Source organism: Marmota marmota, unplaced genomic scaffold (assembly GCF_001458135.2).
Source record: "Marmota marmota marmota unplaced genomic scaffold, marMar, whole genome shotgun sequence".
In the NCBI taxonomy this organism is placed as follows: Eukaryota; Metazoa; Chordata; class Mammalia; order Rodentia; family Sciuridae; genus Marmota; species Marmota marmota.
This window is the reverse complement of record NW_026000223.1, coordinates 2,364,487-2,379,366: the sequence shown is the minus strand read 5'-3', so window position 1 is coordinate 2,379,366 and position 14,880 is coordinate 2,364,487. Positions and strand designations below refer to the sequence as shown.

The 14,880-nt window shown below is 36.3% G+C and overlaps 1 protein-coding gene across 6 annotated transcripts in view; it reads right to left on the bottom strand.

Moving 5' to 3' along the window:
• The window catches only part of Nrg1 (neuregulin 1), a 990,069-nt gene that overhangs the window by 209,637 nt on the left and 765,552 nt on the right, over positions 1-14,880 (bottom strand). The window lies entirely within an intron of this gene.

The window sequence follows — 14,880 nt, the reverse complement described above, 5'->3', positions numbered from 1 at the left end:
GCCGGGAACCCCCGACAGGGGTCGCTGGAAGCTGCACGGATCTGCGACCGCCACCGCGGCTACTGGAGCCAAGCCGAAGGGCCCGGGAAGTTCAAAGATGGGCCCTGGGACTCTCGTTCCTCGCCTTCCTCCGCGGACGAGCAGTGGCCTCCGAGCTGGTCCGATCGCTTTAAAGTGAAGGAAGATGTTGGAGGAAAAAGTTTGCAACTCTGACACCTGTTCCCTAAATGAAGGTTCTGCAGCCCTTGTAAGGGCTGAAAACGTTTGGTATTTTTCCAGAAAAGTTCAGAGTTTATTCCTTTTTTCATATTAATGAAGCTTCCCTCTTGCGTAGGGCAAAGGTAAACTCTTTGAGCAAGGGAGTTTAAGGTAAGACCGGAAGGGCTCCAGGAACCACAAGGACGATCTGTCTGCACTTCGTATCTGCAACTTGAGAACGTTCTGCCTTCGTGTACTTAAAAATGGGTGTGTTAAAATTTTCATCTTCACTTTTTCCTCAAATACAAAACAAACAGGAAAAAATCTGGCTTTTTCTAAAAGGGGTGTCATAAGCTGTAATGCTTACTACAATTTAATTTTTTAAAAAATTTGATAAGCTACGACTCAAAGCACAATCGACAATAATTTAAATGACTACAATAGCCGGGAGTGAGTTCGTTCCGCTGTGTAGGAGAGCAAGAAAGGAGCGGTAGAAGGAATAGATAGATTAGGGGATCCTTAATTCATCAGTGCTAGTTTTCTCAGGTTCAAACTTTTCTCAGAACTGCACGTGAAACCTACTAGTTCCCTTGTCCTCCCTCTGGTGGAGAATTCTGAAGAGCTTAAAACCCAGAAAGCATTGGCACTCCCCTGAAAAGGGCAATACCTAAAGACCATAGTAATCCTCACTGGGGGAATGATCCAGAACAAGTCTCCACGTAAAGAAAATATTGAACGCTACACCACCGCTGTGACTAAGACTGTCTTAGACTGTTCATTGACAGTGACCTACTCTGGCGCTGTGATGAAAAGGAAGTGGGAAACATGAACAATCCGTGCTCAACATCTACTATTCCACTTTCAAAGGGGCTTGCTCCTGTTTTTCCTTCTCTGGGATTAATGCTAACTGAACCATTGCCTACCTACAGCCTTCTCTGGATTCTCTAATTGCCACCTTATAAGTAGAGGTGAAATACCGGTGCCTCCTTGATATGTAGGTGGGAAGGGAGAGAGGCAAAAAGTTCATTTTAAAATTGTCTTAAAATAAGAGTAATTTTATTCTACTCTACTTTGCATTAGAATAAGAACCAAACTCTGTTGGGGTGGGCTTAATTATTAAAAAGATCATAGCAATATTGCCATGGTTCTTTACTTTTAAAACATTTGATATCCTCTGACAGCTTTCCAACAAACACCAAATACAAATTTCACTTTGCCACAAAAACAGCAGAACCAAAGAATACATTATGGATATGCGTCAATGGTACTGTAATATTCCACAGAGTCCAATGTAAGGTGGACTCTGAATATTGGGTGAAATAACTCTGCTTTCCCAGGAGGGGCCACTGCTCAGCAAGAAGGGACAACAAAATTCAGAACATAGAAGTCCTTTCAAAGATACTTTATCTCAAGGATGTGACACAGTTTAAGGGTTTGGTGTACACCAGCCACATGTTATCAAACATATTATTTTGGAATTTAAGGACTTAAATGTATTTTGAAACTAAAAGCAAATAAACTTAAGATTTTCCCACATAAAATAGAAAGCTAGTAGTAAAACCCATCTCTATGAAAATAATATAATTCAGTGATTTTGGGAGGAGGGGTCTAGATATTTTACTTCCAAAGAGCTTATTAATTCTCATTTAATAGTAATTTTTACATGAGCATAATGGAAAAGTGTATAATTTTGTGATAATTTTCTATCTGAATGAACCTAAAGATAATTGACAATCTTCCAAACCTAAGCAGAAATGATCGTGCAAAAGAAAACTGATATTTCAGTACCTTTAAAATAAAATACGGCACCCACCAGTATTCCTATAGAAATTTTAGGACTGGGGTATGAATGAATATGAATAAAGGAAAGTGTATATAAATTAATGTTCAATAGTTATTTTTCATTGGTTTGATGTGGCAGAAAGAGGGGCGGAAAGGCAAATATTACAATCTTAATTGTTGAAGGAACTGTAAAGAAGACAGTAAACTGGCAGTTGAATGACAGGGCTGCTTCCTAGAACTATGCCCAGATTCTGGAGTCTATTTTGGTGGTCAATTGCAGCTGAATTGCCAGGAAATTCACAGAAAAGTCCAATTTTTTTTCTACTATTACATTGTTTAAATATGTCTTTATTCTAAAGAATACTTATTTCATGTTAAGTTCTCAGGAATTGATTTTATTACATATTTACAACCAGCAAAAGGATAACCAAATTAAAGTCAATTTATTTGATAGTTAAAATATTTGTGAGATTTACCTAGAGTTTAAAATTGTCCTTAAATTATCCATCTCTGTGGTCAGTAAGTGGCAAATGAATTTATTTGGCATTTTCACAAAGCCCTGGAACTGATAGGACAGAGGGACAGAGAAAGGAAGAAGAATTTTTTTGCTTTTAAAAAATGTAAAATATGAACCACGATTGTATAATGTAGAAATAACAACATATCTTCATGGTTTAATTTTATTAATTTGTTGGGTATTGTTCAGCTCTTAGAACTTGTATCATATAAGACATATCAGCTCTTGACTAACATGTCAACCTGTCAACATATGTCATCTGAAAAAAAAGAAGCAGATTATAAATAAGCACCTTGAGAAGAAAGGCAAAATGTAGATCTTATATAAATGACAGCTTAAAAGAAGTGCAATCATGTACCATTACATTTCTTTGGCTTGGCTTCACTTTTAGAAGTACTCTTACAATCTATAAAGCTGGTTGAATATACTCTTTCGGTAATTCCCTTTTGGGACTACTCCAACAAAAATTTTAAAACAGAAAAAAAATCATACAAAAGAAGATTATTAAGTGAACATAGAGTGCATTCTTGAAAAATATTATGCATATTTACAGTAATGAGAATTTAACTTAGAATTCTGCAAATAGTTAACAACTTTTTTAAATGAAGTAACTTTTTAAATAACTTTGTGACAAAGTTGATATTAATGAAGATGCATGAAGGCAAAGAAAATCTCACCAGAGTCAACACCAACTGAAACAACCACCAAATGAATATGATTCATTTGTTTAACAAGCATTTATGGAATGAAAAGGCGGACAGTGCCGAAACAGAAATAAAATATTACTCCTTTTATCATGAAGCTAAAAATTATGAGAAAGACATAAAAACAAACTAAGTATTACAATATGTTATAAAAAGCAGAACTGTGTAGGTTTTCTGGAGCTCATAAAATTTGAGGGACCTTTTAAAAGGCAATGAGTACAACATTAGAAATACAAATTTAGGCTCCCTAGCCTAATCAGTCCAATGCCACACTCTTAGCACATGAACAGTCTTGGTTTCAAACCGTAGCAACAAATTATACAAATTCAGGTACAAGAAAATGCTAGAGCCCTTATAAATGAGAGGCCTTGGAGTTTCATTAGCTTCAAGATGAATTCACCTCTACAAATTTCAAGCATATTCTATCATCTGCAAGAACTGTAGTGTAGTAAGGCTACAGGATGATTATACACTATCTTAAAGATTAGCTAATACTATCTTAGAGATTAGCTAGTACTATCTTAGAGATTAGCTAGTACTATCACTGCCAGTAGGAGACATTAACAAACAATCACAAGGAATAGACATGAAACTGAATGGAGCACTGGTGGAGTGGTGCACACTTGTAATCCTAGGGACTCAGGAGGCAGGAGGCAAGAGGCAGCAGGATTGCAAGTTCAAGGCCAGCATCTGCAACTTAGGGAGACCCCATCTTAAAAGGGGCTGGGAATGTAGCTCAGTGGTAGAGCACCCCTGGGCTCCCAGTACCACACCCTGCAAAAAGGAAAAACTGAATTGACTATCCTGTAAGGGAGAAAAAATAAATGAAAAGAGCCTTAGTAATTCACAGATTAGTACTTGTTCTGTATGTTTAGACTCTGAGAATCAACCTGCAAGTTAAATGTGTTAAGCAAAGTGTTTCTGACCAGCTAAATGCCCTGGCAAAACTAGTAATGGTATGATCTATTACTTTTAGCAAACAACAAAAATTACTAATTAACTCTACTTTGTCTGCTGTGGAGAGAGTCAATTTCATAACAGAATGGTGAGTTTAGAATCCAAATACCAAACAATATTTAAAAGAAATCTATGTTTATGCTTTTCTGCTTGTGTGATTTTAATGTTTATTATATACCAATGATTTCTGTTATCTTTGTCATTATTAATGAAAAGATTACTCATGATTGAACTTCATGATTGATATCGTAAATTAAAATATAGATAATACAGTCAATTACTAATTCTTAATTTCAGTTTTATTTCTTTTTTGGGGGAGCACTATTTGGCAAATTGATTCATATCATAAATCTCTTTTGTAATAAGATAGATATTTAGGCCAATAGGTTTTGAAAATATCTTAATTTCTTATAATACCTTCCCACTCACCTTTTCAGTTATTCTTCCTGACCACACTGGTTATTTATTTTTATCTCCCTTGATAGCCTTGCAGAACAACCTTATTTCAGATATATATTTGAAGGAAAAATCTCAAATTTATATATACATAAAATACATAGATATATTCCCCTATGTATATGTTTGTATGTTTGTATGTATGTGTATGTGTGTGTGTGTGTGTGTGTGTGTGTGTGTGTGTAGAGGGTTATGTAGTTATCTTTACTCATTCTATTGGAAATATTGTATCTGAATGTGAGCATACATAAGGCAGATATTATATATCCTATAATCCACTTTTCTCACTGTTATCCATTAGAATTTCTAGCACTGTACTTTGCATCTACTAACCACTAAATACTTTTGGTTAGAATGAATTTAAATAGAATAGAATGAATATAAAAATCCCAGTTCTGATATTACCATTTTTTTTATCCATCTACTACTGGTAACCTACTCTGATAATCATTTTGCTACCTCCTTTTCTTCAGCAAACCCATCTCCAGTTTTATCCTTCTTCACTAAATTCTACCCAAATCCAAGCCTTCGTCCATCCTTTCTTTGCTTTGACTGTTGGTAGAACTTTCTACTTGGACTATGGCTTCTTCCAATTATTTTCCACATTCAGAGGTCAGAGGAGTATTTGAAATGCAAATCAAACCTATTCACTCTGTGCTTCCCAGAACTATATCCAAGGCCCTTGCAGACCTAAGCTGTGCCTAACTCCAGCCTTGTCTCTCTGTGCTTTATACATAGAAGCCTCCTTGTAACCTACCTGAAAAGCCTGCCATTCTTCCCCTCCTCACTGCCCTTACACCTGGTGTTTCCCTTGCCTGAATTTTCCCACAATTCCCACACTTTGCCAAATGCCACTTATCGTTCAGGTCGAAAATAATGTTGTTTTCTTGGGAAAGCTTTACATCACCTTTCAAAACTGTTTTTTTTTTAATCTTCCATTTTCATAAGCATTAAGATTAAAATGTGTATATGTATGTATTGTGTATGTAGGTTTATTTGATTAGATTTTTAAATGATAGTTATGACTGTAATACCAGGCATGACATTTTGAGGTAACTTTTGTTAAAATAAGCATTTTTTCTAATTATTTTTTAAATTTATATATGACAGTGGAATGTATTACAATTCTTATTCCACATATAGAGAACATTTTTTTCATATCTCTGGTTGTATACAAAGTATATTTATGCCTTTTGAAGAATGATTATACAAAATAAAAATTTCAGCCAGACATGGTGGTGTCTACCTGTATTCCCAGAAACTTGGGAGGATGAGGCAGGAGGATCACAAGTTTAAAGCCAGCCTCAGCAATTTAGGGAGATCTTAAAAGAAGCTGGGGATGCAGCTCAGTGATAGAGCACCCCTGGATTCCCAGTACCTGAATATACATGCTTTTTTTTACTCATAGTTACAGTCTCTCAAAGGTTTCTCTAAGGATTGATGCAGTAACATTCATACAATGATAAAATGTCAAGGAAATGTTTTGTTCTCTCTTCTGTTCGTTCTCTCTCTCTCTCTTATTGGGGAGCAAACCCAGAAATGCTACACCACTGAGCTACATTCCAGTCCTTTCTATTTTTTATTTTGAGGCAAGGTCTTGCTAAATTGCTGAGGCTGAGGATGAACTTGTGATCCTCCTGCCTCAGCCTCCAGAGTTGCTGGGGTTACAGGTGTGTGCCACCAGAAACCTGCAAAAATTTCATTTTTCTCTTAAATTGCCTCTTCAAGTTTCACCTGAAGATTACATTTTTTGGCTTCATTTCCTCCCTTGGATTCTTTTTGAGGGGTCAGAGTAAGCCAAAAGGCAGCTGAGTTTTAGCAAGGAAGTTCTAGCTGTGATAATAGACATAAAACTCCAAAGATGGCATTGTTAACAGGGTAAAAATTTCTTCTTATCCTAGGCATGATATAAAGTTCTTCTCTCTATAAGATTATTTTTCACTCCACAGACCAATGCTAAGTCCTCATATAAGCACTGAGCTACACTCAGAGCCACCTCAGAACTCACTTGGAGTTCAGACTTAATTCCTTTAATATTTTGCTGTCTTCTCATCATCCATACTCATACAGGACATATAAAGGGATTTCTTCATACACACTTGGGGCTCAGATTCTGTGAGCACTTACTATATCAGGAGAGATCAGATGCTTCAATAGCTTTCAACAGACAGCCCACATGATCCTGTGCAAGGTTACCATCTTAATTCCTTTCAAACACACTTTCTTCATTATTGTGAAAATATTCAATCCTATCACATTTCTAATGATGCTAAAATATAAATTAAATGTCATGAGTGATGAATTAATATGTCAAATATTTGAACAGTGAGAGTAATTTAGCAGGTCAACTCTTTTCTCTGTTTGTTCCATAAGAGACACCTGGTAAAAAGCATTTCCAAAACAGATTATAGTATATAGGAAATTACTTCATAATGTCATCATGATAGCTGGGCTGCATGGGATGAAATGTTGACCCACAATATTCTGTACCTGGCCCAGTTATGCAATAATAACACAATATTTTTCCTCTTCTTTCCCACATTAATCTTTGTAACTTCCTTGCTAAATCCTTATGAAAACTGCCCTCCTTTTGTTCAGTTCCTCCTCATGATAGAGCCCAATGCTTCATATATCTAACTTGACTAGGAATGTTTAGTTTCAAGCTGAGAGCCAAGAGTGAAGTTCTCAGTGGAATGTTTCAGCCATCTCCACCCCTGGACCGAGGCCTAGAAGTCAGCTTTATGCTCTGCAACAAACCAACTTTCAACAAGCTATATGTTAGAGAAATCGTGTGCATGTGTGTTAAAAAAATATGTGTGTCTTTCAATTCTCATTCATTTGGGAAAAGAATTTCACAAGTATTAACAACTTATGAAAGGCAAGCTATCTTTTAAAGATGACTTAGCAGGATAATTAGCTAACTTGACAGAAACCAAATGAATGTCCAAAAAATAACTGGTGACCAACCATGCAGAAGATTACATTCTTATGGAAAATATCGTCTTTGCTGCTTAATCATAGAGACTGGGTTTGTTCCAATGCTTCCCCATAGGTACAAGATGGAAACCACCACCTAATTTAAATGGAGCAGGGAGCTCTGGTCTCTGCTGGGGTCTTTATAAAGTTTATGGAATTCACTGGGGTCCAGAGAAATTCTGGGAGTGGTCCTGGGCCAGAGATATTCAAATGACTGTCTAAGGGTATGTTTGGATTAGTGTTTGTGACTGATCTTTGGTCGCAGGTTTACTGAAGTCTCTGGGATCCCATAAAGCAGTTATATCCAGACCTGGAAAATTCTTTCAATTGAGCTAACATTCACTGCCACTAACTCAAATGTGGATAATTCACAAATGAGTATCTACTGCTCTAAATTTTGTCTAAACTCCAAGCCTTTATTTGTAACTCCCTCAAATTAAACATGTCCCCAATAGAGTTGATTAATTCCCAACCCTGTCACCAAAACTAAAAGTTCAGCTCAGCTCAAAATCACAAACTAGGTGTTATCCTTCATTTTTGTTTTTCCATCTTCTTTTCCTTCCCTCAATCCAACCACTCGGTGACCCAATGTCAGCACATTCACCTCTGAAGCAGTTTTTACTCTCACCCCTCTGATTCTTTCCTTGTGTGGGTCCTCTTTATCATTCTTTGACTGGATTTGTTAAGTTCTCATTTTACTATTACAGTTTCAGTCTTCATATGCAGCTATTCTTCCTCTTGCCACCAGAGTTAGTCTTCTTAAATACAAGTTATTATATTGTCATTCCTTCTCATAATGTCTCCATTGGATTCCTGATGCTATAAAGTTGAAATGTCACTACAAAGGACAGGCAGATCCCTCCCAATCTTCCTGCTGCATGAATAATCAGCCTCTTTTTAATCTACCTTCCCTATGCATTTGTTATACCCTGCCCATCAAAGTATATATTCTCTTACCTAACTTCCTCTCTGTTTGACCTCTACCTAGAATTTTCTTCCCTTTTCTGCCTGGTAGAGCTACACTTTCTTCTAGAACCAACTAAAAACTCACCTCTTCTATTTTTTTTTCCTGATGTTCCCAAACAGAACAAATTTTTGCTGAGTATGCTTTCCTTACATATCTTCGGTTTAGCACCTGTGTTGTTGTAATTATATGTTTTCCAGACTGTCTCCCTGTTAGACAGTAATGATGCCTCAAGGAATCATCTCTATCTCCTTAAAGGACACACCCAACATGTGTGTATTATAATGAACAAACTATGTAAAGATTCACAATTCACATTTAATTCAATTTCATAGTGTTTCAGGCAACAGTTTCCAAATTTAACTTTTTACTCTAACTGAAACTAGGCATTCGTGATGTAACTCCAACTTTTCCAAGTTCTGCAGCTGTATGAGCTACATTTTAATTGATTTGTTCAACCTAAGTTACATTTTGCAGGGTTCTAGAAAAAGGCTAGTGATTTCTACCACCTCATTTGCATTTACTAAAATCTATATTACCCCTTTGTTTAGCACTCTATGACTTATTTCCTCATCATAAAAAAACTGTTATAACAATAACACCTATTACTCATGAATAATCATAATTAGGTATTGAAACATTCTAGTAAGCCTTTATTCGTAAATTCCTCCATAAATAAAATTAACTTTATTACATGTAGCCTTGATCTTGATTTTTGAAACATGCAATTGTAACTCTCGAAGAAGAGTTCCTTCATATAGTTGATATTTTTTGATTGCTTGAGATAGCCTCTATCTCTAAAGGGTACCTAGAACCCTGTGGCCCATCTACCATCCAGGTCTCTGCCCAAATCTCCTATGGGCCTCAGAGGGTCATTGTCTTTGCCACAGGCCTGGACTAAAACCTGACAAAGACAAGACTGTACTCAAGACAGTGCCAATGAATCAGGCTGAGCTCTGAATTCTGACTCAGCCACTTCACTGCTGTTTCATCATCTGTGAGTTGGGATTATAATATCTAGTGTAGCAGGTCATTGTTGAGGATCAAATAAACACATGAAAGTAAAGTGTCCAGCCTACAGTTGTCACTGAGAAAATGGCACGTCTTTTGGTTAATGCCATTCCCTGACTTCCAGCAGCTGCTGCTACACCTGACAATCAGCACAGGTTGCCCCAATATTCCTAAATCCAGGCCAACTTTACAGAAAGGAATTGTATGCCAAAAAGAATATATAATTTTTTGCTATTATAATTAATAGAGAATTCTGAATGATCCCAAGACAATGGCACTTATGCTACAAAGAACAATAAGCCAATAAAAATGGAATATTTTATGGATATGAATTCAAAGTTTTCGCTTCATTGCTTTTAATTCATCTCCTCTTGTCATTCCTTTCTGTATTTTTGGCAGACCAGACACTCTGACCTTACCCAATGCGAGGAAGCAGATGGGAAAGGGAGGTGAAAAGAAAAATTAGTAGAATATAGTCAGCTCTCAGTATATGCAGTTTCCTCAGCCACAGAGTCAACCAACAGCTGATCAAAAATATTTGGAAAAAACACATGTATTTGTAATGAACATGTCCACAGCTGTTTTGTATTTTTATTGCTTGTCATTATTCCATAAACAATACAGAATAACACTTATTTACATCATGTTAGATATTATATTTAGAGATAATGTTAAGTACACTGGAGTATGTGTGTAGGTTATATGTAAATACCACACCATTTTATATAAGAAACTTAAGAATCTGCAGTTTTGATAGCCATGGGGTCCTGAAACCAAATCCCCCTAAATACCAAGGGACAACTGTACCACCAATTTGGTAAGTAGAATTTTGAAGTGATCCATAAGATTTCTGTTTCCTGGTATAAACACCAGGATGAGAACTATTATATTGTGGGATACCACCCATATGATTAGGTCAATTAGTGAATTTTGAACTATTCAAGACAAAGATTAAACTGGGTGAATCCGATCCATTCAGATGAATCATGAACAAGAGGGTGGATCTTTCTGGAAAAGAGGAGTTCTGCTAGATGTAAAGAAGTAGCTGCCTTTAAGTGAAAGAGCTACATGCCTAAGACCTTCTGGTGGTCTCTAAAAGCCCAGAGTTATCCACAGCTGATAGATAACTAGAAAACAGGGGCCTCAGTGCTACAACCATAAGGAACAAAATCCCACCAGCAACCTGAAAGAGTTTGGAAGAGGTCCCCAGGCTCCAGATTGCGGCACAATCTAGTCAATTTATAATTTCAGCCTTGTGAGATCATAAGCAGAGGACCCAATTATGCTGTTCCTAGAATTCCAACCTACAGGACTGTGAGTGTATGGCTGCATGATACTGTTTTTCACATGCTAAGACTGAATTGGATTGGGTCATTTGTTACACAGGAGTAGTAGGCTAATGAAGTTATACAAGCATTTTAACTTTTATAATGACTCTGATATCTAGGTTTTCAGGAGAGAAAAATAACAAAGAGGAAGAAAGTTTGGAATCAGTTGCAACTATCTCTGCTCTGCTACTTACTAGCTCTATTGATCTAGGCAGACTCCAATCAATGAGGAGCTAAACAATAGACAAGGTCACCTCAAAGAGACTTCTAGGATCTGAAAGTCCTCCATCACTGTGTTTTACCCAGTTTGGCCATAAAATCCTTATTTTTTCAAAGAATAAACCCAGGCAAGTAGGGAAAGAAGTTGGAAATTTTGAAAGACCACAGAAGATTAAAACTGATTCGGAACTCCCAGCTCCTCTACAATGTAGATCATTTTGTCTCTAACCCTTCCTCGGAATATCAGCGATACAGACATCAAAGGAATTCAAGGAGGTTTATAAGCCTTGTCCACAGTCCAAGGAGGACCCGAAGAGTGTGGCTTTGTTCTATTTTTGGAGGGTTAGTGTTTATTTCTATTTTTCTCAGGGATATTTTGGGTATTTGTTTTTTGCCAAAATAATCAGCAAGATAAAACACCTGCCATGGAGATAAATGCTATATAAAATTTAGTACAAATTCATGAGAGAAATAAAGAACTTTTCTATAAATAATAACAATTCATCTTAAAAATATATCACAGCCTAAGGATCCATTAGGGAAATGTGTCAATGTTCCTAAGGAAGGTCCATGGTCCTGAAGCAGCAAAAATTTTGGCTTGAAAAAGTGATGTGTTGAACTGTTGCTATTTTGCTCTAGGACATAAGTTTTTATTGTGGATACCCACAAATAACCCAAACAGAACTTCTTAAGAGACAGAAGTAGAGAGTTAAATGTTTTAAGTCCACCATATCAGCTGGAATGAAATGATTACTATGCAGTTTAGCAAAAGGTTCCTCTCAACAAGATTGATTATGTTACAAGGAGCAGGTGAATTTATCTCCTTTACTCAACCTCACAAAACATAAAACATCTCCCTAAAGTCACACTGGATTACACATGTTTTGCAATAAAGTTGTGTTATATATTAAATAAGCCCAAGAAATCAAAGTCATCTAAAATTTTCAAATCCTGGAGTAAACTCAGAGTGTTCAATAATGTAATATGCTTTAACACAGCCCACAGACTCTACCCATGTACACAAAGTAAAATGGATAATAAAAGAATTCAGTGAGTCCAATTTTGATAAATTGAGCCCCAGTTCTGAAGGAAATATTAAAATTGAGATATAAACTATACACATGGGTCCATGCATTGATTAAATTGTCTATATAATCAGATATCAATGTTTCCATAGATAGAACCTCAGATTATCAACAAAAGCCATTAATGTTCTATGCTTAAGTATTTCCACACATCTCCTTTCTGTAGTGATAGAACAACTATTCTAAAAGTTTCTGCCTTTAATCAGACCTTCTATGTCTTAAAGATATCTATGATCTAAGTGGGAAAAATGGTGAAACTAATAAAACTTAAGCATCAGAGCCCTACACTTCAAATAGTACAGTACAAAACCCTTAACTAATTTTGCAATTGTTATTTCCTTCTTTTCTTTCTTCTCTCTTTCCTTTGCTTTCATTCCTTTTCTTTCCATTCTCCACCCCATTCTTCCCTCTTTTTTTCTTCCTTACTGAGCCTCCAAGACTCATTCCTATTTAAAGAAGTCTATAGTTCTAAGTTGCAGGAATACACTATAACTGCAGACAAGTTCACCTATTAAGAGTTTGCTCAAATTGACTTTTGACTTCTGCCTGATCCTAAAACAACCTGGTCTGTGATTAGCTGTTTTTATTGTTTCTTGTTTTTACTTTCAAGTCATGGTTTTTATCTTAGCTACCCTGAATGATTTATATCATACTTTGATTCTCACTGAGGAGAACATCCCCTTGTTTCCATAGTGTGTGTGTGTGTGTGTGTGTGTGTGTGTGTTTGTGTGTGTGTAGGTGGGGGGAAGGTTGCAAAGCATCTACAGACGTTTCTGGGTAAGGCTTATATGGCTGGTTAATACACTATTCACTTTTAGGTGAGGATGACATTTGTTTTCTCACAAACACTGACAGAAAATACAGAATTACAATTTTATTTTCATACTTTTTTTGTAAAAACCATTCAGAGTACAAAAGTAATCAGTATTTTTAAATTGGCTCTTTGAATTAACCTTTCTTCCATGCCTGATTGTATTGTGAATATGTCCCTATCTGATTTCTTTTTTTTTTAAATTTATTTATTTATTTTTTATTGGTTGTTCAAAACATTACACAGCTCATGACATATCATCTTCCATACATTTGATTCAAGTGGGTTATGAACTCCCATTTTTTACCCCAAATACAAGTTGCAGAATCACATCGGTTACACATCCACATTTTTACATAATACCATATTAGTGACTGTTGTATTCTGCTACCTTTCCTATCCCCTACTATCCCCCCTCCCCTTCCCTCTCATCTTCCCTCTCTACCCCATCTGCTGTTGTTTTAATTCTCTCCCTTGTTTTTTTTTTTTCCCCTTTCCCCTCACAAACTCTTATATGTAATTTTGTGTAACAATGAGGGTCTCCTTCCATTTCCATAGTTTCCCTTCTCTCTCCCTTTCTCTCCCCCCACTCATCTCTGTTTAATGTTAATCTTTTCCTCATGCTCTTCTTCCCTGTTCTGATCTTAGTTGCTCTCTTTATATCAAAGAAGACATTTGGCATTTGTTTTTTAAGGATTGGCTAGCTTCACTTAGCATAATCTGCTCTAATGCCATCCATTTCCCTGCAAAATCCATGATTTTGTCATTTTTTAGTGCTGCGTAATACTCCATTGTGTATAAATGCCACAGTTTTTTAATCCATTCATCTATTGAAGGGCATCTGGGTTGTTTCCAAAGTCTAGCTATTGTGAATTGTGCTGCCATGATCATTGATGTGGCAGTATCCCTATAGTATGCTCTTTTAAGGTCCTCAGGGAATAGACCGAGAAGGGCGATAGCTGGGTCAAATGGTGGTTCCATTCCCAGCTTTCCTAGGAATCTCCATACTGCTTTCCATATTGGCCGCACCAGTTTGCAGTTCCACCAGCAATGTACAAGTGTACCCTTTTCCCCACATCCTCGCCAGCACTTATTGTTGCTTGACTTCATAATGGCTGCCAATCTTATTTCTTAATGAACAATACATATTAATTGCAAATGAATATGTGATAAATTCTTTGAGGGCAGGCTGTATGTTACTGGAACTTTTTTTCTTACTTGGTACTAGAAATAGTGCTTTTACCAGGTAGCTTTTTGAAATCTTCAGTGTGAATAATGAATGAGTTCATTTTCTAGGTGTAGTTAATTAACACTGTTCAATTTTGATAGATATTAATAGTTTTCTCTTTGTAATTGCTAAATTACACAGAACTATTTTGGGGCCAGGAATAATGATTCACACCTGTATTCCCAGCAACTCAGGAAGCTGAGGCAGGAGGATCATTTGAGCCCAGGAGTTCAAAACAGACTGGACAACATAGCAAGACTCCCGTTCAAAGGTAATTATTTGTGGAATAAAGCAAAGAATTTTAATGGCAATTAGACAGTATCAATTCAAAAGAGATTGCCCTAACTTCTACCTGATCCTAAAATAACTGATCAGTAATTCTTTCAAATGAGGAAAATAAGAGTTAATTATTCAAATCAAATTGGCTAAAATAAATTCATAAAAATATTTAGCTAGTTGCTCAAAGCAAACCTGATGCGCATTTAAGAGTTAGAGGTCTTTTGTAGCTATAATAACTTATTTGAATCAGTTTTATTATACCTAAATTTCTAGCATCACTTCCTGATTACATGCTGTTTCCAAACAGAGGGGTTTTGGATTATATTTTCAGGATCAATCTCTTAATGACTATGGCTCTTTTTGTG